Here is a 27,812-nt window from a genome sequence, read left to right on the forward strand (position 1 = left end):
ACCTGGGCTCGCTTCGAAGTCTGCATTACAATTTCCTGCACACACACTCTCGCCTGGGCTTATAGGGCAAACAGTCTGGATCGTCCATGTGTGTCTATGCCGAGCGCGTCTGTGTCGCGGTTGCCCTGACAGTGGGGGGGCGCGGCCTGTACGTGAATACCAAACTGTCATTTCAACGGCGCCCTCTCAGGTCATCAGCAGTAGCATCACGCAGCCGAGAGGGTCTGTGTCTGACTGCATAATCGCCGCAGCAAATCTCCTGCCCGCTCAGCCTGCAGTTATCAGAGAGGATATTGTTTTAACCCTGTGTGACTGGGCTGGCGGCGTGGGTACACCGACGGTTCCATGCAAAAGGCTACTATCTACTCTGATAATCTCAAGTATGTGTAGGATTGAGAGTATTCCAAATTTACATCTTCCATGTTTTCACTAACTCTTGTCTGGAAAGTTCCACAGTTTTGTAGTAAAATTATCTATCGCTGTAGAGACAGATAGATACCAAGTTTACTGTTCAAGTCTGTGGAGAGGTGACCCTGCTAAGAATGTATGTTTTTTCAAGGTATTTTTGAGTAATAAAAACACCTGTAATTAAATAAATGAAGGGTGTATTAGTTTAATGTCATATAGTGGAACATTACAGACAAAGCAATATCATCTCCATGGAGACGAGCAGGAGCGCACCTCCTTCCTGAATTTATATGTAGTGGCCCTTATACTGTTTGCAGTATTTTTATTTTTTAATTAAATTTTTGTTAGATACAACACCAAATTTTTTCAAAGAATATTTTTAAGTTTTTAAAAGTTTAATGAACATATAATTTTGCTTCAGAACATTTTAATTAGTTTTTGGTGCCTTGATTACACAGCCATCTAAAGATGACAAGGCACGGTCTTGAAAAAATTATATGATTGTGTTTTAAAGCTGTTATTTAGTAATTATTGTAGAAATGCTAAATCATTTATAATTTATAATTTTTCATTTGTGTTTCATAATTTTAATAACTCCGGCACAGATAAAATCATCACTACAAACTCTAATTGGGTACATTAATCTTCTGTGAAAACTGGACCAAAGGAGCGACTGTTATTATGAATGTGCATAGAAAACCCCAAGTAAAAAAACAAGTTCATTTTAAATGGTTTGCAGTAGTCCTAAGTTACTCCTCACATGCATTCTAAGCATCCTAATTATTCACCACAATGAGTTTATAAGCGCTCAAAATGGTAAAACTAACAACTAACATGCTAACGTGCACTTCCTGACTGTCGCAAAATAAAATGCTTTGTAATTTGATGCAGACTGTATTTTTATTTTGACCTCAAGAGCTGCTTATACACTATCGCTACTGGGGCAAACAGATTTTGCTCAAATACATAAAAAAAAAATCAGGTACAAGTATTTTAAATGAACATTTTGAAACAGCTGATGGTCCCTGATCATTTCTCACCTAAATATTTCTGTACATTAATTTTAATGCACCCTGCTGGCTCCCTCACGGCCATCCAGATCTTCTCAAATCCACGCCCTCGGCAGATGATCCATCCCAGGAATAGCATTTAACATCTGGTGGACAGTCCTGACTCTCCCCCCTCTTCCCCTCCTCTCCTCTCCTCCCGCCTTCTCTCCTCTTCCTAGCCTTGGCCTTTAGCGGTCCCAGTTTGGTACTGATGGATCACCTCAGAGCTGGAAATGGATGAAGCTGGGGTCCCTCCTCTGCAGCCTGTGTACGCCACTTCATCCCGGCCCCAAACCAATCTGTCACCAGCGCAGGAGCATTTGTTAGAGGCCTGCTACAGTTTACATATCCAGCTTGTGTCTGCATATGCCCACACAAGTGATTTCCTGACCCCTTCCAGTTGGTACGAGACCCCAAGAGACGCGTGCTCTTCCTATAGCCATTTGTCTCATGCAGCTCTGTTACGGTGCATAACGGAGTAGGCCCTTTATACTCATTTTGCAGGGTTGTGTTCAGGGCCACGCCATCCAGTTTTGTCCTCCGCTTGTCTCCCTGCAAAAGATTACAGAGGGGGCTATGAAGGTGAAAATGAGATAAAAGGGTGAAAATTGCTATGTGTACTGTGGCGAGAAACAAGTATACAAATAGAACATGGCGTGTTTACTGTAGACTTTAAAACAGTGATAGCAACTATGTTTGAACCTGTGAAAAAATCATGCTGACTGTCGCTTGGCACATTTTGTGATGCTCATCAACTGTACTTGCTAAAACTGTCCCCAGTGGTAATTACTCGCCTATTATTACAACCCTTCACAGTGTATTAATTTTTTCTTGCAAAAGTTGGTTTTCCATCTAAACTTTAGATGGAATTTTGTGTCAGTTTGAAAGTAAAAGTTTGGTACAACAATACGGTTAAGAGGAATGGAGTGTATTCACTTATTTAAGTTGTACTAAATATTTAAAAAGATTTTGGTTGGACTTTAGGGAACAAACATTTTGGCTATTTTCAAGTAGAAAGGTTTAATCTGGGCTAGAGATAGACCGATATATCTGTTGGTTAATATATCTGGCCGATGGACTCTTTAGCCTATCGGCTTTCCATGTCTAGCACAGGCTGATATTTTGTTTTGTTGGATGTGCTGCCTAGAACTTACACACAAAGCTTTATTTTAACACTTCAAGAGAGCAGGGCATCACATTTAGTGCATTTATCTCTTATTAAAGGTTTGTGGTAAAAAAAAAAAAAAAAAAAAAAAAAAAATGGCTGTGGGTGAGTTTGTAGTAAATGATATAATTTGAAGAAAATAACCAAAATCGACCCTACATATCGGCCCCCAAATATCGGCAGAGCTTATTTCCCACTGGTTGCTCTCGATTCTAAACAATCGGTATCTGCATCGGCCATGAAATAAACCACATCAGTCGCTCTCTTAATTTTTTGGCTGTTTTGTTTTGTTTTGTTTTTGACGACCAGCTTTGATGAAACTGTCTCTACATTGATCCACTCCTGGATGAATGAGGCATTAATAAAATAAAGGGTTTCACTGTATACTATTTTTGGCTGAAATGTTATGCCGTGGGGCTGTAAATGCCAGGTTACAGAGTTGTTGACCTGGTTGATGGTTAATATCTAATTACCGGGCCTAGCCACATGAAACAAAACTTGGCACACAGTTCAAAGTCTTCTGTGTAGTTATTTTTAATGGCCTGGGAAAGTGGTGCCATTTTTCAACCCTTAAAGCGTAATTATTGTCAGTTAAAATAACCTGTTGGACAAGTTTGTGAAGCAAATCCCTAACAATTAATAAGTACAACATTTGTGCAGAATAAATTTGGATATTTCATTCAACTGTAAATCTCCTAGAGTTATATAAACCCATGCCCTTCAACAGAAACTATGACATCATCCAGTTGTTGAATGCGATCGCGACCTATACAGTCTCTTAGAATTGAATATGCAACATTTTTCCCCAGAAATGTTACATAGAACTCTTTAAAATTGTACATCAAAACATCTTTTCTATTTTTCATTATTATTTTGTTCATTTGTTGGATGCCATAACCCTTGGGGAACCAGTCCATCTAGTCATATCTCAACCTGGGGACCTCCTCTGATACATCCAAAGCTAAAACCACATGTCTACCCTCCAGTCGTATCGCGAGGAAGCCAGACAGAAAATCAAGGAAATGGTAAACAAAGTTGAACTGATCCGCATCGAGGCCGGGGGTAAGACATGAGTATAAACAGATGAAATGGATTCGACTTGCCCTCCGTCCACGTGTTCCCGGGCCGCTTCTGTTCCCAATCTTATTATTTAGGGAGGATGGATATGGGTCCCTTTTATTCACAGGAACTACGGCTACAGCTCAAACTAAACCCCGGAGGAATCTTTGAAAGAACATGGACGTGTTTACACAAGCTGCCTTCTCTTATTGTTCTTGTCGACCGGTAAGCCTTGTTTTGCTGTGGTAGCCAGCCAGCCTCCGGGCAACATTTTGGCCACTTATTGGAAAGGCTCTACAGATGTAAGACGGGTAAATCGTCCTGCTATTGTTGCGGGTAGAAGCTAAGAGGAGTGAGCGCTGTTAAAACTTAAACCTGAATGAATAATGTATAAAATAAACCAAAAATAAAAGTTACTGACAGGGCTGCGAAATTGCAATTGGAACGGACTGAATTAGCAAATCGCGGAGGCTGCAGTTTTTGAAGTACCATAATTTTCCTCCACAAACAACAAAGCCCTCTTATTCTGCACAAATCTGCCAACCCTGTAGTTTACATTCGTACAAATATGTTATTCTTGTATTAGTCCATATTTCAATCTTTTTGTTTTGCGTTTTGAAATGTGAACTTTGACCAGAATCCCTCTGTTATAACATAAATGGCAAATCTAAAGGCAATCGCAATGCTTGTTTGAAAAATATCACATTTTTCCCCAAATCGTTCAGCCCTTACTGAAGAATTGCCGGTAATAATTATTCATAAAATGGTCCTCCAACTTGTTCTTGAGACATTGTAAAATTTTATGAAAAGACACTCTTTATTTGATGGCAACTAAAAGTGGTCTGATCTGCTTGCACTATTTTCTTTGAGGAGGGGGGTTGGCGAAGGTGGTTCAGACATTGACCAAGCTATTTTAATCTTGACTGCTGTCTAATTGTTTTTGGGTCTCATTTTTATATAGCACTTTTCCACCTTCAAAGCGTTTTACATCAAGGAACCACTCACCCGTTCACACACACATGAATGGCACTAAACTCCAGATATCCTGTTGATGGAAGTAATTAAAATTGAGGTAGAGAACTTAAAAAAAAAAAAAAAAGGCATGATACCTCCCCTTTCATTTAAATTGGAGTGTGAGGAAGGTTAAATAAGGTTTGGATATTATTGAACGATAGTGCGAAGACGGAGCTCTATTTTTTATTCTCCAAATGGCAGAATGGTGCAACTGGCCACATCGCAGTGTATTAATCAACGGTGTGGGGGGTCAGACGGCTGTACGTGCACATCCTCCCGGTGAGTCCTTGAAAATCTAGGCCGCGGCAATCAATCTCCGGCCGTTCCCACGTGGAGGAGATAAGCTACTTCTGGTCGTGTGGCAGAAAAATAAATGAGAAAGTTGGCCGGCAAAGTCTTGAGAACTCATTTGGAGACTTGGCTAATGCGTTTGAAAGAAGAGGTAAGGTTAAAGGCGCTGTGGTGGCTGGAGCTCTGTTCCAACTCCCATCGAGAGCCTTTCCATTGTTTGACAGTGTAATTAAGCCACATCGCCGAGCCTACGACAATGAGGTGGAAATTATACAGTGACAAATCTCACTTAGCTTGTTTTATGTATAATGTATGTCTTTTTTTTTCCTCAACATTTCTTGTATAACAGGCCTGGGAGCAATAAAATCAGTTCCCACCCAGGATACTTAACCTGAGTGACAACCTAACACTTAAACCTCTTAAGCTGACATCGCACTTTACGTGAAAAATACCCGTACAAGCCTCATGGTTCCAGCCAGAGCCGTCGGACTCATTAATTAAATCACAGATATCAGATATTATTAAAAGAACAGCTTGAAAGTACGACTTTAATTTTCTCAAATATTCACTATGATTCTTATCAGCTTTTTTCTTCCTACCTGGCAGGATTTCTTCCTTTAATTCTTGAGCTCATGGCCAGATGGTATCGGCAATCTTATCACAGAATTGCAGAGCCCTGAAGGACAGCACCCTAAGGACACCGAAGTGAAGTTCACACTGAACATGTGGGCAAGGAGAACCTTTGAATATGTAAAACACCTTTTAAAAATGAATTCCTTTCAACATCAATGCAATCAAGATTTATTGATTTTGTTTTTTAATCAGTGTTTTGGCATTTGTAAATGCATTTGTAAGTGCGGGTGGCAGTGTTGGGTAAGGTTAGCCCACAGCACAAACCTGGCCTATGCAAAACATTAAGACCATATCAAGAATATTCAACACACAAAATCACAAATGGTCTGTTACCGTACAAAAGCATCTGGTGGGACAAGACAGACGAAGGCTTTCAGAATACATTTATGGACTCCTTCCTGAGAGAAATATTGTTACATTATTGAACTATTAATTTGATCAGAGAATGTTGTGGTTGGAGTTCACAATATTTTTAGAATAATGTCACTTCACTTTTTGAAACTGTTTGGAAAAAGATTTTAAACTTTGTGCCAGTTTTTGTTTCATATATTTTGGCCCTAAACCGGGTCAAAACTGCTGCAATCTGACAGTTAAAGGCCGTGCCCTCCACCTCAATTTTAATCTATGAACAGTAAAGAATGTTAGGAACCCAACCTACACACAGGTCAATATTTCATTGCATTGAACTCCCTGACTCAACACTGACCTGGCATGTCCTCTGACTTCTCTCAGCCGTGTGACCTTTGTTGCAGGTTTTTGCACTGTATGACTTAAAACTGGTAAAATAGCTATTGATCGAGGTTTCTTGGGAGATAAAGTAACGCTGGAGATATTTTCCCCTCTTTTCACAGTTCTTTGGCGGTGCGAGGATTTGTTGAGTGCGAGAAATCCTGAAAAAACTAAAACGGTAAATAGTGCGGGTGCTTTTCCATTTCCCTGCGGAGGGTTTGTGGGCGAGTGGCCGGAGCTGTAAGCCTGAGTTCCTGTCTCATATCACAGTACAATGTCACACTTTTAAAGCCATCAAAATCCCGCAGTGCTTGTGAGTGGCAGGTGCAAGTTTTCCGACTCTGCTGCAAGCCCATTTGAATCTGTGGTTTTCTGGTGTTAGATCCATCATATAGGGTGCATGGCAATATCACAATATAAAGTGTTTTGATAACAATCACATTTATATAATGGAATGAATGGGCAGTGCAATTTGTACAGTACTTTACTATCTGTACTTAAGTCAATTTTACAGTAGATACTTTACTTTTTCTTCACTACATTTGAGAACTGGTATCTGTACTTTCTGCTCCACTACATTTTTGAACTGGACTGAAAAGTAAAAGTATTTTTCATTATTGCTTGAGACCTGCTGAAAAGGTTATGGGTTTATTTTTAACAAGTTCATAATTTGAGCGAACAAAAATGTGCAAATAAAACAACAATTCAAATATTTCTGTTGAACATAATTCAGCACACATCATCAAAATCGCTGCATTTGAGGCCTTAGTAGACCTCAAAGTATGTGCAAAATACTTTTACTTTTATCTCTAAGTACATTTTTAAACAAGTACTTTAATACTTTTACATAGGTAGATTTTACTTTTTTTTTTTTTTTTTTTTTTACTATTTTTTGCTCCGGTATCTATACTTGTGCTTAAGTAACAAAATTGAGTACTTCTTCCACTACTACTTAAAGTTGCACTATGTAACTTCTCTCTAAGTTTTTACTCATGCCAGTGATTCACAAACTCACACACACTCCTCAACCAACATCTATAGGCTATATATCAAATATTATTGATTAAAATGGATATTTATGGACTGCAATGTGTGTTGTTTTTTCCAATATGAGCACAACTCCCCTCTCTGCAGTCCCTCCTTAAACTCCATTGCTGGAAAGACGACCCCGTTTCATACAACAATGTCTGTTTTAGAATGTATTTTTAGCAATACAAACACTTGCAATTGGAATTATACAAGCTAGAAAAGTTGTGTCCTATGCTGTGTAATATTTCCCTCAAAGCAATAACATCTGTGTGGAGGCAAGCAGGTAGCAGCCCCCCTCCCCTCAACAGAAAAGTTACAAAGTGCATCTAAAATAAATGTGCAGAAAGACGAGTTATGTCCTGTTTTGTCCAAAGCTTGTGCAGGTAGGCGTGGGGCATTGGGAAAAATGTTTTATACTACTGCTCTATGTCATTAATCAGAGCGCTGACCCCATCTACTGCTACCACCCACCACCACGCTCTCACCTCGGTGTCTCCTCCCACAGGCCTCGCTAATGCTAGATTTACACACCTTAACATGTGGGCTCTGAGAATGTTGCATATTTTACCGCTTTGCTAATTTCTTCAGTATGCAAATGTGGACCTTTAATTATTTGTCTAGTAATGTTTTGGTATTCCCCTAGAGTGTGAACAACATTAACCTCACAAACACACATTTTCAGCAGTGATATTAGCTCCACGTATCAATCATAAAAACTTTCTTAAAACTTGTCTTAGTTCCCGCAGTCTAAAAGTTTGACTGTTCAAATCATGTAACACTGAAATAATTTACAGCCATTGTGTTCTTCAGCAAGACACTGCTCATCTTGCCCTCTGCGTCTGTGACTTTGGTATTTATAATGATAATAAATTGTATTTGTTTGGGGGTTTTCTTGACACTCAAGGTTGTCTTATAATAGGGTGACCAGACGTCCCTATTTACCCAGGACAAGCCCCAAGTCTGAGCCCTGTGTCCCTGGTCCGAGCAGATTTGGCCAAAACCCACTGATTTGTCCCAGTTTTATACAAGAAATTTCTCAGGCAATTTGATACCCGCCAACAGTAAAGAGGGGAATATAATGTCCGTCTATATATATTTTGTATATTTGTTTAACTAAAATACAGAAAATCATGCTTGAAAATGAGCATGGGCATGTGTGTTTACCTGCTCAGGGACTGCAGATAGAAAGTAGCAGTAGCTAAATCTGGTACAAATCATCTTTTCTTTTGTAAGATTAATGAATTTGTACATAGTTCATGACAAATCAAGAATAAAGAAAGAAAGCAGAAGGCAAAAAATGCACTGTCAGAAGTGGCTTAGATTATAACTGACTCACAAGTGTCAAAACTGTAAAAAAAAAAACTTTGCAGCTATTGTCTGGTGGTATGGCGGGGTGCATAAGCCATAACAGGAGGCCAAACTTGAACATTTGAGCTGGAGACTTTTATTTTCATGATAATGCTAGTAGCCTACATATTCTTTATCACAGAAAAATCTACAATAGCTCTAGCAACTGATCAAACAGAACTTTGTAACCCTTTTTTGCAATCCAAAATGTGCTGTTGGTGGAAAAAGAAATCCTGCAAAACCTTTCATCTCTCAAGTCTCCCAATAATGTAGCCCTTTCTGTTAGCCAAACTGCTAGCGAGCACTGCCCTTTATTTCTATGTCGATGAGCATACTCCGCCATGATCAAACAGATTTATAGAGAGGCAAAACACAAAGTTGAGTGAAGGAATCAACTCAAAGAAATACTTTGCTTTCCAAGTACTACCACATCTAAACCAGGTCTATAACAGGACTATTCCAGGCAGAAAATATGGCTAAACTAGGACAACATCTTTGCTACAGCAGTTCTAACCAAGAAAGGAGAACAATAATATGGAATTTTGCGCATATAAATTCTAGTTTTGCACCAATCGAGAAGCAAGTTATGAGGAAAAGTTGAAAAATCAGTTTTACAGGAAGTAGAGAGTTATATTTTCGAGAGTTGATTACATCACACTAGGGAGAAATATATCCAAAAGTTAGCGACATTTTACAGGAAAGACGCACATTTTTCTGATACTTTAAACATTATTCCAACAAAATAAATGTGTTTTCTTATATTTTTATTTGTCGTATAACAATTTCTGTGTACATTAGAGGAGTTTTGGCCCAATGGAGGTAATGGAGTTATGCAATTTCCTAGTGTGATTCCCAACCAGGAAGTAAAATTTGAAACCTAAAAAATGGTCAAACTGGGGGAAAAAAAATTGTAAATATCTTAATTGTGTTTTAGTAAAATAAGCAGTTTAACCTGTCATACACACTAAGTATTTTCTAACTAAGGATGAAGATAGAACTCTACAGAAGAAAATGAAAACTAGAAACAAAACCGCCAAAGAAACTATCAAGTCATCGAGTTCGGCCTATGAAAAAGATTTCACAAATTTACATTTTGTCATGTTTCACTCTTTTGTCTCAAAGTCTGAGCCGACAAGGCTGTCAAGAGCGGAGAGCCTCAATCTTTCACCTATATAACGGCGTGCTGATGGCTCCTATAAAAAGATGAAGCAAGCCCCAAGCTGTGATCGGCCATCTGTAGCTGTCGTGAGCAGGCCTGATGAGCCCTGTACTGTTGCCGAGGTGATGCAAGTGTCAGCGGTAAGATGGGTTAAGCTTAATGCACCCTCATTCAATGCAACTTTGATGAAGAGGAGCAAATATATGAAGCACGCAGAAGCCAAGGGAACACAGATTAGCCAGCCAGTGTGGTATTGCCAACGCTGGGAGCTCTGAAACGCACAGGGACTGAAAAGGGGGGAAAAATCCACAGCGCATGGCATCGCAACAAAAATAGGTCTTTCTCTCACATCATCCTTATTTCCTCGTTCGTTTCTTAGCAGCTGCTTTGATGGATCATTTTGTCTCCTTAATAGCAGTTCCAAATCCCTGGATGCTCTCCGTTTATGTTCCGTGGGAGACTATAACAATTTAGCAGAATTCATCTAAAAGATTAGTGCCAGCTCTGCGCAAGAAGAAGAAAAAGAAAAATACCAAGACGAAGTTGACGCTTTACCCAAGAGAACATACGTTATTTAGACATTCATTCCTGTCTTCTAATTCCACCTCAAATCAATGCTTTGTCAATATTAACTATAGCGTCCTCATACCTCTGGATTTCCTGAGAAGGCCGGTATAAATGATGCAGCGTTGGAGCTTGCTGAGGCCTTTCAATCTTGCATGAGTGGTAGATAAGTGATGGGAGCCTGCCACTCTGGTCGTCTGGTTTCCATTTTAACTGAAGGGGTAGAAGGATGAGAGAGAGTTCCGATCACACTCTCTGCTTCATCAGAAATATCAAGGGCAGAAAAAGAAACCCAGGCCACAGTGGATGCATTTAGCTCCTCTCAGAAGGTTCGGGAGGGGAGCGCCATGTCAATCAGTCAGCAGCGTAGTCAAAACCAAATGATTTCCTTGATCACTGTTGCTCTACGTGACAATTCAGCTGCTACCAGCTTCAGTGCATATGTGTTCAATAGTAATGGGACGCAACGATGGCAGATTTATGTCGTCGATTGGGAAATGTTTTATTTAGAGAGGCTTCTGTTGAGTTCTGCAGCGGCTTGAGTGTGAGTGTAATTAGCAGACAAGTTGGTTAGATGTAATTTGATGCAAGATCTTGCTATTATTTCTGGATCACAGTTGCTAGTATTGCCTTTAAAGGTCCTATATTACACAAAGTTGACTCTTGTGAGCTTTAAGCCATGTTATAATGTTAACTCAACAAAAACATACCTGCTGTTGTGTATTGTTTTATTCAGCCGTGTTTTGTTTTATTCAGCCGAGTAACCCTTTATTGTTAGTCTACATCTTCAAAGCTCAAAATGCTGTTTCAACTTGTGATGTCATGAAGAGATAATTTTCAAGTGAACAGCTACCGTTCACCTTTAGTTCATTAGAGATTGGCAATTCCAGGGATGAGATAATCCAAATGATTGTAGTGAAGGTGTATGAAGTTTAAAACACAGTGGAGCACTTCCTGTATTACCACATGACACCACAAGGTGGTAAAGAGTGTTTTCAGTCAGAGAAGAACTCAGCCTAAATATGCAGGGTTTGTGTGTTAATGATCGTGTGAATGAAACAAAACATTATAGCATAGATCAGAAAATGGAGTAATATAGGTCCTTTTAAAAAATACATATGGCTAAACAATCTATAGGTCCTACAAGTATATACAGTTGAGATATGTTCCATTCAATTTAAAATTTGTGAGTGAGATCACATTACCCGTAAACCCATGTTTCCGTAGAGCATTGTCTGGATTATCCAGATAAAACTTACATTGGTTCATCTTATCCATATATTTTTGCAATTACTGTTCAGAGTCATCAAACACATGTAACGCAGTTTAAATAAGATAAAACACACATAGTCCTAGCTGACATCTGGAAGTTGACTATTCTGAAGTAAGAAGTTCTGTATTGCAATATTTCAATTTTTTATCCCTCAAAGGCAGTGATAACTTGTGTAAAAAAGTAACTTCTCTTCCCTGCTGTTGCCTGGTGGTCTGGTCTTCCATAAAGTCCCTCACTTGGTCTGGTCTGAAATGGGCTGTGTCCTGGAGAGCCTCTGATGTCTAAATCCTCAGTGTTGACACCGTGTGCTATGTCATCCTGGACTCTCCCTTATCTTTTAGGCAACAGATCAGCTCTGTCACCCAATCTGCCTGCGTCTACATCTAGTGCCGCCGCTGCTTGCACTTTCTTATTCTGTTGCTAAAACACCCATCCAAGTGTCTGTCGCCTCCTGCCTGGAATACTGAAATTGAGTTCTCACTGGTATTTTAGAGTGTTCAAAACTCTGACATAGTTACTCACAACGTAAGTTCAACCAACGCATAGCAGTTGTTTTCTGTGCCAAATAATCCAATATGTATTCTGTGTAACAAATACTGAGTTGAAAAATTAGTATAATAATAGTGTTACCTTCATGGATTTGGGCCATATTCAGACCAAACTTGACCAATGATAATTTGTCATTGGGCTCTCAAAGAACTTTTCTTCATTCACTTGCAGATTAAATACAGCAGTGACAGGGAAGGCAATATGGTTTCAGTGTCTTGCCCAAGAAAAACTATTCCCGATGAGAGCAGGGATTGAACCACCAGCTTTTTAGTCAGCAAGGAAATGCATATCACTTCGCAAGTTAACATTTTGATGAGAGAAATGGGTAAGTGAAAACAAAAAGGACAAACGGTTGGAAAACTTGTATGGAAAGTTTTTGTATGGTAGTTGAAAAGACTGATGCTTGTGAAAACAGTCAGAAGTGGAAATTTTCAAGGAGGGATTTACTAATTAAGTTGTCGTTGCTTCTAGTAAGGATTAAAACCAAAGCAGAGGCTCCATGGTATATTGTTATGTCTGTATCCTTATCCAAATCTACACCCTGACAGTGAATCCCTTTTAGCTAAAATATTAAAACAACAGTTGTCACCAGATGCCAGAAGTCTTGTTTGACGGCGCTCCATGGGGGTATAATAGCTTTAGGTATTGGGAGGACATTTACAAACGTGCCGTGCGGGAGGTAGCAGAAAAAGAAGTCGCTACATGTTGTTGGGGCTTTCAGTCGGAACGCCACATTATGTTATGGACACGGAGGGGAAATGACAGGACTACGCTGGAGCAGAAATCTTTTATGCAAAGGAACATCTTGTACATTGCCGGGGACATTGATGGCGCTGATCCCCAACGGACTGAGACTGCAAAAAAAAGAAGAGATAGACGGGGAAAGCAAAGACTCATCTCTTTACTATCTAGGGATTCTAGTCCATTGTAAACATACTGACACATAACATAACATAGATAACGGTTATGCCTGCTTACGTCTCCACTTTAATCCCCAATCTCTATGCATATGTGACTTTGCGTAGTATAGTAAGCATGTTATTTTAATGATTATTATGCATCCATCAAAGAGAAATTTCCACCTGTATTAGTCCAATACACTCATAGCTGTGTTTACAAAGTCGGTGTATCCGCTGGTTGGACAAGGATGTAGTTCACCCAAATGGTCCCAGTAAATTTTGCATAAAGTAGTCCCTGTTAAATATCCTTGTCAAATTACCACCTCAGGAGACACTGACGGCGCGGTTGGATGTCGTAAATTATGCATCCTCTCAAAATCTCGGACTTATTGTTTGACAGACGAGCTACATAAAAAATGACACTGTGGGGGATTAAGTGGGATATTAATTTGCTCTTCCCTTGTACTGGATTTTAAGGAACAAATTTCAGTTATTTCTCAGTTTAAAAAAAAAATAATAATGGTAATGCTTTTTTTTGTTTGTTTTCAAGATCAAAATGAGTCCCTGTGACAATGTGCTTTTAATGTTCAAAAATGTGTGTAATTATCATGTTATACGTACACATAAATTATTAGTATAGGCATGGCATAGACGGAGAACTTTAAAATATGATCTGTTTTGCTTAGTTCATAATGGTTAATGCGGTTGAGCCTTGAAAGGTGAAAACATGAGATTCGCTATGGGGAAAAAAAAAGAAGAAATACACTGTCATTTAATGTATTTCATTACAGTAACACGGCACCACTCAGCCAGTTTAATCTTTACAACGACTCAGTGAGAAGTATCTTTAGCACTAGAAATGTTCTCCTCCATTGATTCCATTTGGTCTGTACCACATAAAAGCACTGATGACATAATGCAAAGGTTCATCTAGTAGACCTTCATCAAATTGTTATTATACCATACTGCTTTGGTACATCAACTTCAAATATTATTGGCCATGGATGAAACGGTTTTCTTTAAAATGAACTGGCACATAGAGATGAGTGGATGAACGTGGATGCTCATTTAGTTTTAGCAATGTGATTCAAAGAGATTCCGCAGTACCTCCTACATCAGAGGACTGCAAAAAAGTAGGAAGCAAAGGTTAAAGGTGAAATCTATGCTTTGACGTCTGAATTCTTCCATACAATAGTTGAAATGGGCCATCGCCGCGGAAACACAGAGCCCTTGCCAAAAGTCGGGGGACGGCTGGCCCGAGATGGAAACCGTGTGATTGAGGTCAACACAAGAGGTCAGCGTGCCATTTTCCGAGCAAAGTTTGAGTTACCTTTTGGCAAACAATTTCTCGTCCCAGGACTACCAATCAGAACCGGCCGGCCCCTGTGCTTTCCTCTGTAGCATTTGAAGCTCAACATTCAGCCCTAAGCTCCCGGAATTTAATTAGAAGTAGTGTGTGTTTGATATTGACAAGTCCGTCAGATCTTCCCACAGAAAACTACCTCCTGTTCTCTGCTGAACACTTTGAAACCTTGGAGACCAAAATTCTGCTGCCCCTAGGCACAAAATGACACTGTATAAAGACTGAGATTCCAGCTAGCCCTTATTTTTAAGTGGCCCCTGGGGGTGGGGGACGTGCACATTTGAGTTGCGGTTATTAAAACGCTAGCGAGTGGCATTTAGAGATGACACAAGACTCAATTGTGGCCCTGAGTATACCTGGGCCTCTCCTATGTGACAAACGGCCGGGCGGGGGTGTGTTGCATAAACGTCTTGTAAATATTTCACGGCGATAGGTCAGGGGGATGTTAATGTTGTTTTCCTTTGGTGCTGTGCCCCCCGGTAAGGTTACTAAGTGACGGATTAAATGCACCGCACTCAGTTATAATGGAGACCGCAAGCTGCTCATATTAAATTCTGGGCACTTCTCGGTGACAAGGCAGTGGAGGAAAATGTCTTGTTATTAGTAATACAACGCCGTGTCAAAGTCCACTATTAGTCATCTGGCTGAGTATACAAATAGGAATTATGAAAGCCCCTCTAGTTGTAATATATTTTGTGTTCTGCTTGGTTAGCGCTCTGTGACAGCTCTGAAAGACGTTCCCAACAGTGCTTTATTAAAATCCACTTGTCTATGGAAATAAGGCTCCGATCACCAGTTCTGATATGAGTTTTTTAATAGTGGTTTATTCCTCTTGCTGTTCTGCTGGACCGCTCGGCCATGGCCCAGTCTTGTGTGTGTGGGGCACTTTGTGAATTCCCGTGTGACCTTTGATTATTGAATGTGATTTGTGAAATGAGAGCGGAGGATTGCGGTGACCAGGAGCAGCTAAACCGGGGCGAATAAAAACACAGCCTTGTGGAGGGGAAACAAGCCTTGGATGTCCGAGTGAACCTTTTAATTTTCCGCTTCATTAAGACTTACAGTGCTGGTGCACAGAGCCCAGGGCCAGAGGCGGCTGCAGGCTGTGGCAGAGGGTTTTAATAGGCTGTTTATGGCCAGGCTGCAGCTGCATAGAGAACAAATGAAAGGACAAGGCTTGTTAACAGTTTAACGGCTGCTCTGCCCGATTTAAAGATTTGCATATCTCACAAAGGTCAAATTTGTTAGGTTCTTCTCTGGGTAAGACTTAAACCCACATACACGGAGGTTTATGGTCTGTGCTGATCATTTTCAGGCTTGGCTGGCTGTAATGAAGCGTAATTGGAAAGTGCTTCACTCCTTTGTGGGCCCAGACAGATTCAAATTTAGAGTTGGTGCAGAGCAAAGATAAGTGCGCTGCCAATGGTTTATTTCACTCTCGGTGGCAATATGCATTTGTGCGGCTCTATGCGTTCATTTAACTGCTTACTTCTGTGGATGCCTGTGATTCTGCGTTAGGCAGTGTACACACTAGATCTTTTTCAGAGTTTCAAGTACATTACGCAATATTTCTAGTGGAGCAGCACCTGCAAGCTTGTCTCCATGAGGTGCTATTTCTTTGCCTGGAATGTTCCAAGTATGCCATTAAACATTTGTATATCCATAGAGATGCCACTAGTTACTGGTCAGATTAGAAGAGAGGCAGGCTCGCTCACTGTATAAATGCATTAAAAAAAACTAAACAAAATAAAACCCAACAATAACTGGGCTTCACTGATTAGTTTTTTTCTTCCTTATTTATATTATCATAATTTTTCCCCCTTTCTTTTACTTATTTTATTTTTGTGTATTATTATTTATTAACTTTTTATTATTGAATTAATCTTCTATACATTTTACAGATTACTACTACTACTAGCATTCTCCTCTGCTGTCCCCACCTTACCCCTCCAAAATCACAGAAATCACACACACACACACACACACACCCCAAACTTGTCACATACAGATGTAAATAGTTGTCACATTTACAAATCATGTTATATCTTGATATGTTTGTCTTATTAACACTTATCATCAATGTATACGACTGGTCACTGTTTGTCTTAAAATAAATACATTTTAAAAATAGTGCATGGTTTTCAAGTTTTTTTGTTGTAATAAAACCACATTGAAAAATCCAGCAAAGCAAAAGTATTCCTCTGAACCCCTTCACCATAAAAGTTACACAGCACAACTTTAAAATAGTCCAACAATTTTGTATTTGTGTTATCCTATCCTTACTTTTTAATAACCGATCCAAGCCCTGAAGTCAATTAACTCTACATGTTCTATGTCAACAACTTTTTTCCCCACCGGTTTCTATCTGACCTAAATTAGTTGGAAACTTCCCACGTGTCTTTTCACTGGTGTAAGTGTTGACACAGTTCTTTAAATTTATGAATTATGAATCTTATATTTCTCACTTGTTGAAAAAGATGAGCCTTTAATGGTTTTGGTCATGTCCTAATGGCATTTTTAAACATGGGCTGCATGGAGTGGTGCTTAATGAAGCAGCTGCCTCCGCTCACAAATCAGCCGCTACACAACCTCAAATGTCAGTTGACTCAACATAATGAATTAGGATCTTATCTGGGAGCTTTCATTTTAAAGCAAAATCTGACCTTTTTAATTTAGATTGTCAACGTAAATGAAATGAAAATAAAAAGTCTTGCTTCTCCCTCGCTCCCCCTCCTCCATTTTCCGGAACGTGGAATATATTATCCACCATTTCTCCAAACGAGCTTCCTTATCTGCTGTTTAAAAAAAGATGGTGACATTCTGATTTAAGAGCAGAGAGGTTTTTAGCACCTTAGTGACTTCTGACAGCTCCTTCTTCCCCGCTCAGCCTTCTCTCCTCTCACTTTGAGCTAGACTCTGTCAGAGCTTGTAATACATGCAAGGTTACACGTTGTCGGGATAAGGACTACGGGCATAAAAAGTCAATGGGCTCTGACTGAAACAAGTGTGAAGTTGGAGGAGAAAAGGGGAACTCTGGCACAGAGGGTGGCCAAGGCCGCGGACTGTCTCGTGTAGATTTATGTCCACCGAATGTTTGGCCTGAACCGACGAGTGTAAACAAACAGGGTGGACTTTTGAACGCTAACGGGCTCTGACAACAGATCACGGAGCTAACCCAGAGCTCGACTCTGCCTGTGGAGGTGCGCGAAGGGCCGCCATTCTCAAACATCCCCATGGTAACCTCGTCAACTGTTCTCAGTGTTTAATACAGACTGTTCTTTCTTCATGAATCTAAAAGGACAGTTGCTCTTTGCAAGAGCGTGAATCCAGGGCAGGTCACCTCCAAAACCACACTCGCAGCCTTTTTCATTATGCATTATGTTGCTGTTTATAGACAAGATTTTGACTTGTGCTTTTGATATGATTTGAGATGAAAATACTTGAGTAATACTACTGTTTTTTCATGGCCAATAGTGACTGTTTTAGAATCCAAAGCAACAGATTTGGGCTGATATGTAGGGCTGATTTTGATAATTTTGCCCAAATTATATAATTCAAAGTTACTACAAACTCATCCAACAGTCTTTTTTTTTTTTTTTCTTTCTTTTTTTTTTACCACAAAACTTTAGGAAAGCTGTGTGTTCATGTTTTGTGTCTTAAAATGAAGCTTTGTGTGTACTCCTTAACAGGCCCGGCAAAACAAAAGGCATTTTTTTTCATATGCTCTGCTAGTGCTGTTAAAACTGTTAAATTCTTTCTAATGATGGTAGAATTTGCATTGTATTGCATTGTATGTATGGTTTTGTATTGCTAGTTAGGTTGAAAAGTTTTATTTGTGAACTGAAATGGACTATGTTGGTCCTACGTTACCTCTGAGAATTATAAAAACAAAAAAAATGGACTTTCTAGGTGTGTCAAAAACAGCTATATTCCTAAAGTGATGACATTTTGCTAATATAACCATTTCCTTTTTCATGATTCAGATTTATTAGTTGACTATAAATGTTCTGAAAATTCGTGTTGGAAATTCACAAATTAAAAAGCAAAATATTATCCATGCAAGACAAACCCAAGGCTTTACTAATGAAAAAGTGTGAAAAATCCTCCATGCCATATCATCCCGTTCTCTTCCTGTCATTCTGCCTAAATGCAATACAAGTCTCTCTTCTGTGAATCTAAAGACAGTCGCTCTTTACTGACCTGATCTCTGGGCAGGTCACCCACATACTCGCCCTCGAGGACTGCTTCAGATGTGCTCTTGTTTGCCTGTTTAGTTGCTTCCGTCTGGCTGCATGCCCCCAACACTACAGACCACCACTGGATGTGCTCTCGAGTCACTGGCTCTGACAAGGTTTTCCCAGGGCTCTCGCTCCCTCAAGGTGACCCCTTCTACGCCTTCTACCAACATGAGGAGTTTACTCAGGACGCTAGACTACAGGCTATATATAGAACATCATTTGAAGCATTCGAGATGACTACTTGGAAGAAACGGATGGAAAGGGATTTCAATTTAGAAATTTATATCTTATTTATTTAAAGATCCGCTGTGTATGTATGATATGACCACACTGCTACTGGGATAAGATCGGGATATGTTCTTAGTCCTCGTATTGCCTAGATACACAAGAATAAAGGATTGATAGTACATAGTTTAGCACTGTTTACTAATCTAATATTCACACCAACCTTTATTTTTTCCCCATTTTCTTTCTTGTACTTGAGATGATCGGATAGCCTGACTTGTGCAACGTTTGTAACCTGCAATAAACTACAACACTATGCTTGTCATGGTGTTAAAATCCATGCAGAATTGAGAAAAACTTGAATCACTGGCTCAAATGGAGGACGGCATAATTACATTTCCACACAACTCACCAGTATCCAGACCGATTGGATCACTGCCACTGTGCTTCCACTTGCTACCAAGCTGCTCCTCACTCCACGCGAGTCTGCTCAGATCCCTAAGGAAAATTCTCGTGACCTATCCCAGCTGGCTCACCTTTTCCTAGCGCTGAAGCGACGCCCCCATACACCACGCCAGTAATGCCATCCGGAACGCTTCTGTCATTCGCTAAACAAACACCAGAGACTACTTTCATGCTGCAACTGATACTCACACAACTGAAACATGACTATTAATTTGATTGCGATGAAAGCCCTACCTGTACCATGCAGATCATAGGGTGGCGTGGCACATATTAACAATGGCTCTTTCATGGATTTGATATTCGTTGCACGCAGAGACATCAGGGCATTGCTTTTGTTGTTGGCTTGAAGGACAATGGCCTTTTTACAGGTCAACGCACCTTTCATATGCTTACACAGAGAATAAACTGAAATGCAAATAAAGCTAGCCATCTTGTGAATGCTGTAGTACACCCTCAGATTAGCATACAAAAGGTCAGTGTAGCTGCTTTTCATAATTTCCCCACGGCTGCCTCGGTGACTCACTAGAGTTAAGTAGATCTGGACATATAGGTGATTCGAATGCAGACTAAGGTAGTGTTTTCACCCTGTTTTGACGTGCAATTTAGCTCTATGGATTTGAATATAACGCACAGCCTATAGTGTCTGACACGACGACACTACAGTGACAGCTAAAAAAAAAATGATTTAGTGCGTTTATACCCTGCCGTAGATTGATATTGCCTTTGTCAAACCGGCAAGAAGCATCAAAGCACCCGCTAATCCTCTTGTTCTTATTTCAACATTTCTCCATGTGCTGTATTGTATATCAAAATCACGATTGAAATTCCAATAATTGCAAAACCCTTCTGTGTCACTTTCTATGAGGGACAATTACAAGCGGACGCACCCCACGGCCTGCTGGCTTACCATTGTTGTGTTAGGATTTCATCAAGATTCAATAGCTCCGTACATGTCTCGCATATGTGTGAGCGATGGTAGGACGCAACGGGAGGGAAAGAATAATTACTGGACCGATTTCCTCCCCGAGTCATTCACGCACCAGCAAGCCATCTAAAGGAAAGAGGACTCTCCCCATGCATTGTTATTACAGAATGAAAAATGGCCGCTGGGTTCGTACAGTGACAGGCAGTTTGGTGTATTTACCTGCCGTTTGTCAGGAGTGGACAGCACGCTAGCCAAACGATGCTATCTGCAGTTTGGCTCTGCGGTGAATAGATGGATGTGCAAAAGGGCTGTCGGACATGAAGAGGAACACAGTGTAGTTTGCATGTAATACATTTGAATATGGGCCTAATTAAAAAGCCACTTGGCAAGCGTTGGTTGTTTGTGTACCTGCACGCACAGGATAAGGACGGGCTCATTCAAGCACGAGGGTACACTGTATTAATTAGCAGCTGCAAGAACAAGCAACGTTTCAACATGGAACGTGTGAATCGACGTGGTTTGCTACTTTTGTAATTGTCTAAAGATTTGTGTTGCTTTAATTGAGTGTCTGTAAGGAAATACATTGACATAAGATGCTGAGATGGTAGAACTCAGCAACACACAACTTATTAAAATTATGTTAAAACAAATAACTCCGTAACGAGGACGGAATTTTACTGAAAACAAAACAAACATTTTAAGAATGCAACATGGCAGGAAAATGCTTACTATAATACTGTAAAGTCTTTAGAAACATGTTCCTCATAAAACAAAGAGCTGATGTTTTGTTTTAATAATTTCATCAGTCTTTGGAGCTCAAAACGTTTTTGTGAGGTAAACCAGGAAACTCCTTTGTGTTTTTCAGGTTCATACTTTCTTTTTCCACCATGTTGCTGTGTTTAGATCATGTTGGCACTTAATTTGCCTCCACCACACAACTTAGAACTTTGACGCTATTTCAAGCCTTGTACAATCTGCTTCACCTTGCACGGCCCTGTTTGCCTTTTTTACCAGTTGGAAAAATGATACAGGGTTTATAAGGTGTTATATTTTTGCTGTATTTAAAAGCACATACTGTCGAAACCCATAATGACCACATAAAACCTTTGGGAATTCTGTCAAGGCATAAATGTGTCATCTGTTCTACTTCCAAAATGTGAAGCTCTAAACCCAGATCTGAGTTGGTAAGACAATTACAGCTGATGATATTTTAACTACGACAAATAAGTAAAATGCTTTCTCCCCTCAAGACCTCCACTGACTTGTAAATGGTCACGTAAAGTTATTTTAAATTGCGCTATACAATGTGTCACCATGTGCGACAGCTGTCAGGCAGGAGCAGTCTAATGGAAGTGCCACGCTGCGTTTGTTCATGAGCTTAAAATGACCTGAGTTCATCTGGCCTCAGGAAAGTGCAGTTATTCAGATTAACACGTTTAGCACATCCAGTCTCATAATCGTTTTTTAAAAATAACACAGGGTTATGAAAAGTAGCTGAGACAAGATCAGCTGGGACAACAAGTGAGAGTGAGATGCGCCTCCAAGTAACAAGGACAAAGTCTGAATCATCGGCAAACTCTGCAGTGAAGCTGGGGACGGGACTATTAGTCACCACTTACTTTTATTAAACATGGAGAGGGCTTGACGGAGCCGCTTACAGTACACTATTGAAATACAATCTCACAGGTGCACTGTACACATTTTTCAGTTATAGCAGTGATACTGAAGAGGTGTCCAGGGAATAATTTTTCCTTACGCTGTGGGCTATTTATAGATAAGTGCAGTACTTCAAAATATTGTCTATAAATATATGTATTTAGACATATGTAGCCTAATTCATGTAGATGTAGATTCATGCTAATCCTAAAAAGCATGATCTAATTTAAATGCTGTGCACTCATTTTAATAAATGATAGTACGGAAGTTACACTGGTTTGGCGTTAGCATGCTAGTTGTTATCAGTGAGTGACGCCAAACTCCACTGGCCTCTGGAAGCTGTGAAATGCACTTACAAACTATTACTTATTTGCAACAGAAATATACAAAAAAAGACTAAGAAAATGTATGCACAGTCCATTGACAGTGGTCAGTGCCCGGAGGTGCCCAGTCTGTATTCTGGCGTGGTGACTTTGGTCTCTGACAGATTCACTAAAATAATCCCTTTATTAAAATAACCAGTTTCAGAAATGTTGTGATTCACTTTAGACAAAAATAACAATGGCACATCCAGTGCAGTACGGTATCAGCAGCAGACATCTATTTCTCCTTAAAATACTGCATTTGAACAGCACTCACTACCGGCTATATGCACTTTTACCTTTTTCTGTTCTTCAAAGAAATCGCTCATATAATTTGAGTCCAATCTGTCCATCAGAAAGTTTCGCATTTACTTATCGTCACATAAAAGCCACAGTCTCTTTTGTAACCTGCCGAGAGACCTTTAGAAGAGAAAGTCCTGAAGGAAAGAAGAAGAAAAAAGAAAAAAGTGGAAAATTTTGACAGAAAAGTATGAAATGTTACAAGTCGAACTCAAATGGGTTAGTGAGGTAAGATAAATGGACTGCTGCTTTGGTGGCGGCGGCATATTTCAAAAAATATTGGGACAGGGACACAAATTGCTGTAGAAAGTGTTTTTGTAGGAGCATTCTTTGACATCAGATTACTAATGAGGGGATTAAAGAAGCATTTCTGAAAGCCAAATATTGTATCATCAACCAACACTGTATGAAAATGGACTTTTGCCGAGTATTCTTCCGGCAGGGGGCCAAAGACTTTCATAACTCAATATTTAGAACACATCCATATTAAGTTGTGCACACATTTTTTATTGATTTATTTCATTTTTATTATTCACTCATGTTTGCTGTGATAGTTTTAATCCATGCTGGTTTACTGACTTGTGACGCAACATAAATGTGATCAATTGAAACTGTATTCTCAAAAGAAAAATCACAATGAAAGGAAAAAGCAGACAAACTGATCATTTCAATATTAATCATTATACAAGGAGTCCAAGTCTCTTTACAGTTTAAACATTTAATTACAAAGGCAATTGATAAGACATGTTAATTGGAATTGTTGTATTGTACTCAGTGGTTTGAAAAGTTTTTAATCACATTGTATTTTTTTGCATCCTGTTGATTTAAAGAGACATCATTTTGAATGAACCCCTAAGAAATGGTTACTCTTTAAGATAAAGTACAGTGTGTATCATGGGTTCTATGTTACAGATCATGTGTATCAAACAAAGACACAGGACATTTCTGAACTAAAGCAAAAGATAACAGATGTGATTGCATCTAATGGTGCCCAAATAGACGTGCATTAAGGTCAAAAACTTTGGAAACCACTGAGTTCAATAGAACAAGTCTGATTAAAATATCTTATCAATTGCCCAGTGATTTTTTTTTTATTCCAAAGAGACTTTATAGAGACCCTGTACAATATTAAGAATCTGAAAAACTAATATTGGTAAAGAATTAGAAGATCAAATTTTCCAATACTAAAGTTGTTGTACATGGACAATAAAACCACTCGGGGCCGACTTCGTGTATAGTTTTATGTAAGCTATGAGTATGTTGTTTGTAAGAGCCTTTCTGGCCTAAAAGTAAATGAACCTTGGAATGAAATGTCCCGTTGCTCCGTAGTCTCCTCTCAGCTCGGAGCCCTGGGCCTGTCCTGATTGAGATTGCCGTCCGCAGATTGCTTGATCAGACGCGAAGGGGAGCCGCTCTTTCTCTTGCACACCTGATCCTCTGTCTGCAAACGGCTTTCTGTCAGAGCTCCGAGAAAATTCTGAGTGATCAATGCGCCGCAGCACTCCGGGTGACATCCTGTCGTTAGATTCCGGCGTTGGCTGGGAATGCTGAAAATGATAGTGGTTGTACGGCATGAAAGGAAAGTCAATTTGCCCCGGCAATTTTGCAGAGGCAGATCACGTCAGTCAGGCGACGCGGTGTTGACTCTGATGGCGCAGAAATGAACTAACAGTTTGTGTTTTATCTTCTTCCTTTCTCTGCTCTTAAAACAATCATTAAAACTAAATACATAATGCTGGCGGTGGTGTAGGTGTCTGTGTGCAGACTGACTAACCCTGACTCACATGCCCTGCCCACTGCTGCATGCATTTACTCAAAACCCAAGTTGACTTTATAGATTTGCAGTATTGATTCTCTTATTTCAAAAGTTAATGAACTGTAAAGGGGAAAAAACAGTGATTCCCATTCATCTATTGGAGTGCTCCCCGCGTTGGTGGTGGCTGACAGTAAGAAATGAGTTTGCTATGCATAATTGAAAGCTTTGTGTTTTCATTCATACATAGGATTGCTTCACAAAGTACTGAGTTTGACTACTAAAATTACATTAATTTACAAGAAAATTTCAGATGGATTTTTAGTCTTTGTTCCTTTTATCTGACTAATGTTTAAAAGTGAGGTAATGTGGTCATTTGGGTACTTTTATTTATTTATTTATTTTTTAAGTTTAGCTGTTACAAAATATACTGTAATTGCCATACAATCCTACCTTAGATGCATGTAAGTTTGTTGTTGAGTTGACGGAGGCAAGGTTTAACTTATTCACATGACAGGATTTATTCTTTATATATTAGTCTGAAATAGTTTTGAACAGTTCCATTGTTGTACTTAATTTCACGCGTTCATCATCACAATTCAAGCAAGTTCCTCTTTCTTGAAGTTTGTCGCACATCGAAGACATCGCACCAAGATCGCACCAAAAGGTAAGACCACAGGTGAGATCTCCGTTGTGCCTCTAGCAGGGCATCTGACAGGGGCAGGGGTATAGAAGCACAGTAACACCAAGGAGACGAAGGAGACGAGGGACAACAACAAAAGGGGACTGGAAGTGCGTGAGGTCAGAGGGCGAACATAGTGCCACAAAAACAAATACAATCTCCAGAATGTTTTAACTAAACAGAACTTAGATTAAATGAATGGGGTACACTATCAAGTACTTCAAGTAGAATGATGACTCAAACCAATACAAAACATATCCAAATGTCCTCTCTTCTTTTGAAAACAACTCTCAAAATATGTCGTTACTCCTGCTACTACTACTACTACTCAAATTGCTTTTCATCTCTACAAAGAGCTCAACAGCCAATTCAAATCGTGTTCAAGAAGAGGGTGTGTTGTGTCGGATCTGCCAATACATTTCCAAAAGATGTAGATGCTGCTTAAGGTATTTTTCCATCCACTAGGGGTCACTTGTGGTCACTATGGAGTGTACACTTTGTCCATTTAACATGTTTTGGGACCGGAACCAAGGACTGGTCACTGAACATGTGCTAAGCTGGAACGATTATGTAGAAGTTCACACCTTTAGGGTAGTTCACTGGACTTGACGTACAACCAAAATTACTTTCAGTGTAGAAAGTCCTCCCTTCAGCAGTGATTTACCAGAAACCTGCCCGAATAGAAGAAGCTACTTGAATGAGTAGCAAAATCTATACACTTTTTGACAGAAATCAGTTTTCTATTCTATTCTGTCTTGCTATATAAAGTCAAATATATGTTATAGAAAAACAAAAAACTGCTTCTGGAAGATAAGAATACCAAATAGTTTGCTTCAAAGGAATGGGACCGCTCAGAGAAAGAGGTACCTTACTTTCAATGCTTTTAAAATTATACAATAAATCCAGCCGCTTTATGATCACCAATCTTTTCTCTTACTTCATATTCTTCTTCCAGACATAAAAATGGCTTCTGGCTCACTGGTTTCACTCTATGCCTCGTCTGAGCAACATGTGTACAAGTATCCTCGTTCTATTTGTGAAACTTGTATGAAAGCCCTTTACATTTTGTTAAGTTCTTAGTGTTTGAATATAGCTCATCGTAATTATTACAGAGCGAACTGTGCTGGGGAGACTGCCACAGGTCCACCGCTGCTGTTTGCGCGCGGGCCGCTAAATGATTTTGTTCTGCTCCACTGCACTCTTTAATGAAAGTCTAAATGCTTTTGGAATGGTGGAATCAGCTGAGTTGGGGCCGGATTAGTGCTTCCCTTTCTTTCTTTCTTTCTTTCTCCACAGCCTTGAAGTTTAATTACCACTAGTTTGTTGTTTTATTATTTATTTCATCCTCTCAGCCGCTCACATTTTGCCTCCGATCCGAGTAATTGGAGCGTGTTTGTGAGTGGAGAAGAAATGGTATAGAAGATGTAAACTGTCTGGCTTCTGTCTGGAACACTCAAGGGAAAAGTCTGACTTAATTCAAGCGTCAATTGTTTTATTCAGTTGGAGACCACATTTAAAAACCCATTATGCTTGTGCCTGCTGTATACTTATAATCCTTTGATCATTATGATATAATTTGGGCATTTTAAACACAATATTCATCTAAAACAACTTGGTAAAAAGAACAAGTTAGCTGACTTCCACGTTAGAAAACTGTGATGCCCAAAGGGAGACGACGTAAATGTCACAACACAGGACTTCAGGTTAATGATTTCAGTAACTAGTCTTGGGTGCACCTACGAGTTTCATTTGGCTGCACGAGAACATGACGACAACCTCATTTAAGTAACTAAACACTGTGGAGGACCTGCAGGTGTGATGCTTCTCTTTAAAGGTGTCTCATTCACACATAGTTGAAAAAAGCCAAACAGCTAAGTACTGTGGTGCATTTAGCTCCGAACACCAGAGTGTGACCTGAAACATCGGCTTCAGCTTCGACTGGCTTTATCATCTGGTCAGAGGTGAGAGCGAGTGAATTCATGCTTTTTTTTAGTACAGTTGTCAATTATCAATGTGCTCTATACTATTTAGTGCGTGTTTATAAAGGATGTGATGAGGATCGGTCAGGCACACCCCAGGACGTTTTTTTTTTTTTTTTTTTTTTTTTGCACTGGGCAAATGTTTAGGCACATGTACGGCAAAAGAATTTTCACACTCTGAAGCCCTGCAACAAAGAGCCATGCACCTTCGATGGATAGCTGAAGATCATGCTAGCCAGCAGCAGATAAAAAAAATAAAATAAAAATCGAACCAGAATGACTGCCGAATCCTACACGTATCACCGATTAAGAAAATAAAATTTGAAAGCGAAGTAAGTACAGAGAAGTGGACATATTCCAGTGGTAATGAAAAGGGGAGTTGATGGGCAAAATGGTGTCTTGAAAATAAGCTACGCAAGATTTCTCAAACAAACACAAATCACTCCAAATACAACTTTGAGTGAGTAAATGGTGACGGGAAAAAAAACAAAACTATAACATGATTAAAATCGATGAAATGTCGATTTTTACATAGTAGGTCTGCTTTAAGACCCTTCTCAGCAGCTCAAATAAGAAAGCTTTTTCGTCGGCTTTGGTTCTTTCAGTCTCTAAATTGCAGACTAGCAAAGTCTTTTGTAGTGTCTGTCAAATGCAAATGACATCTCCTCTTGAATAGTCTTGTAGCATTCTAAACGA

Source organism: Periophthalmus magnuspinnatus, chromosome 20 (genome assembly GCF_009829125.3).
Source record: "Periophthalmus magnuspinnatus isolate fPerMag1 chromosome 20, fPerMag1.2.pri, whole genome shotgun sequence".
NCBI classification, from domain to species: Eukaryota; Metazoa; Chordata; class Actinopteri; order Gobiiformes; family Gobiidae; genus Periophthalmus; species Periophthalmus magnuspinnatus.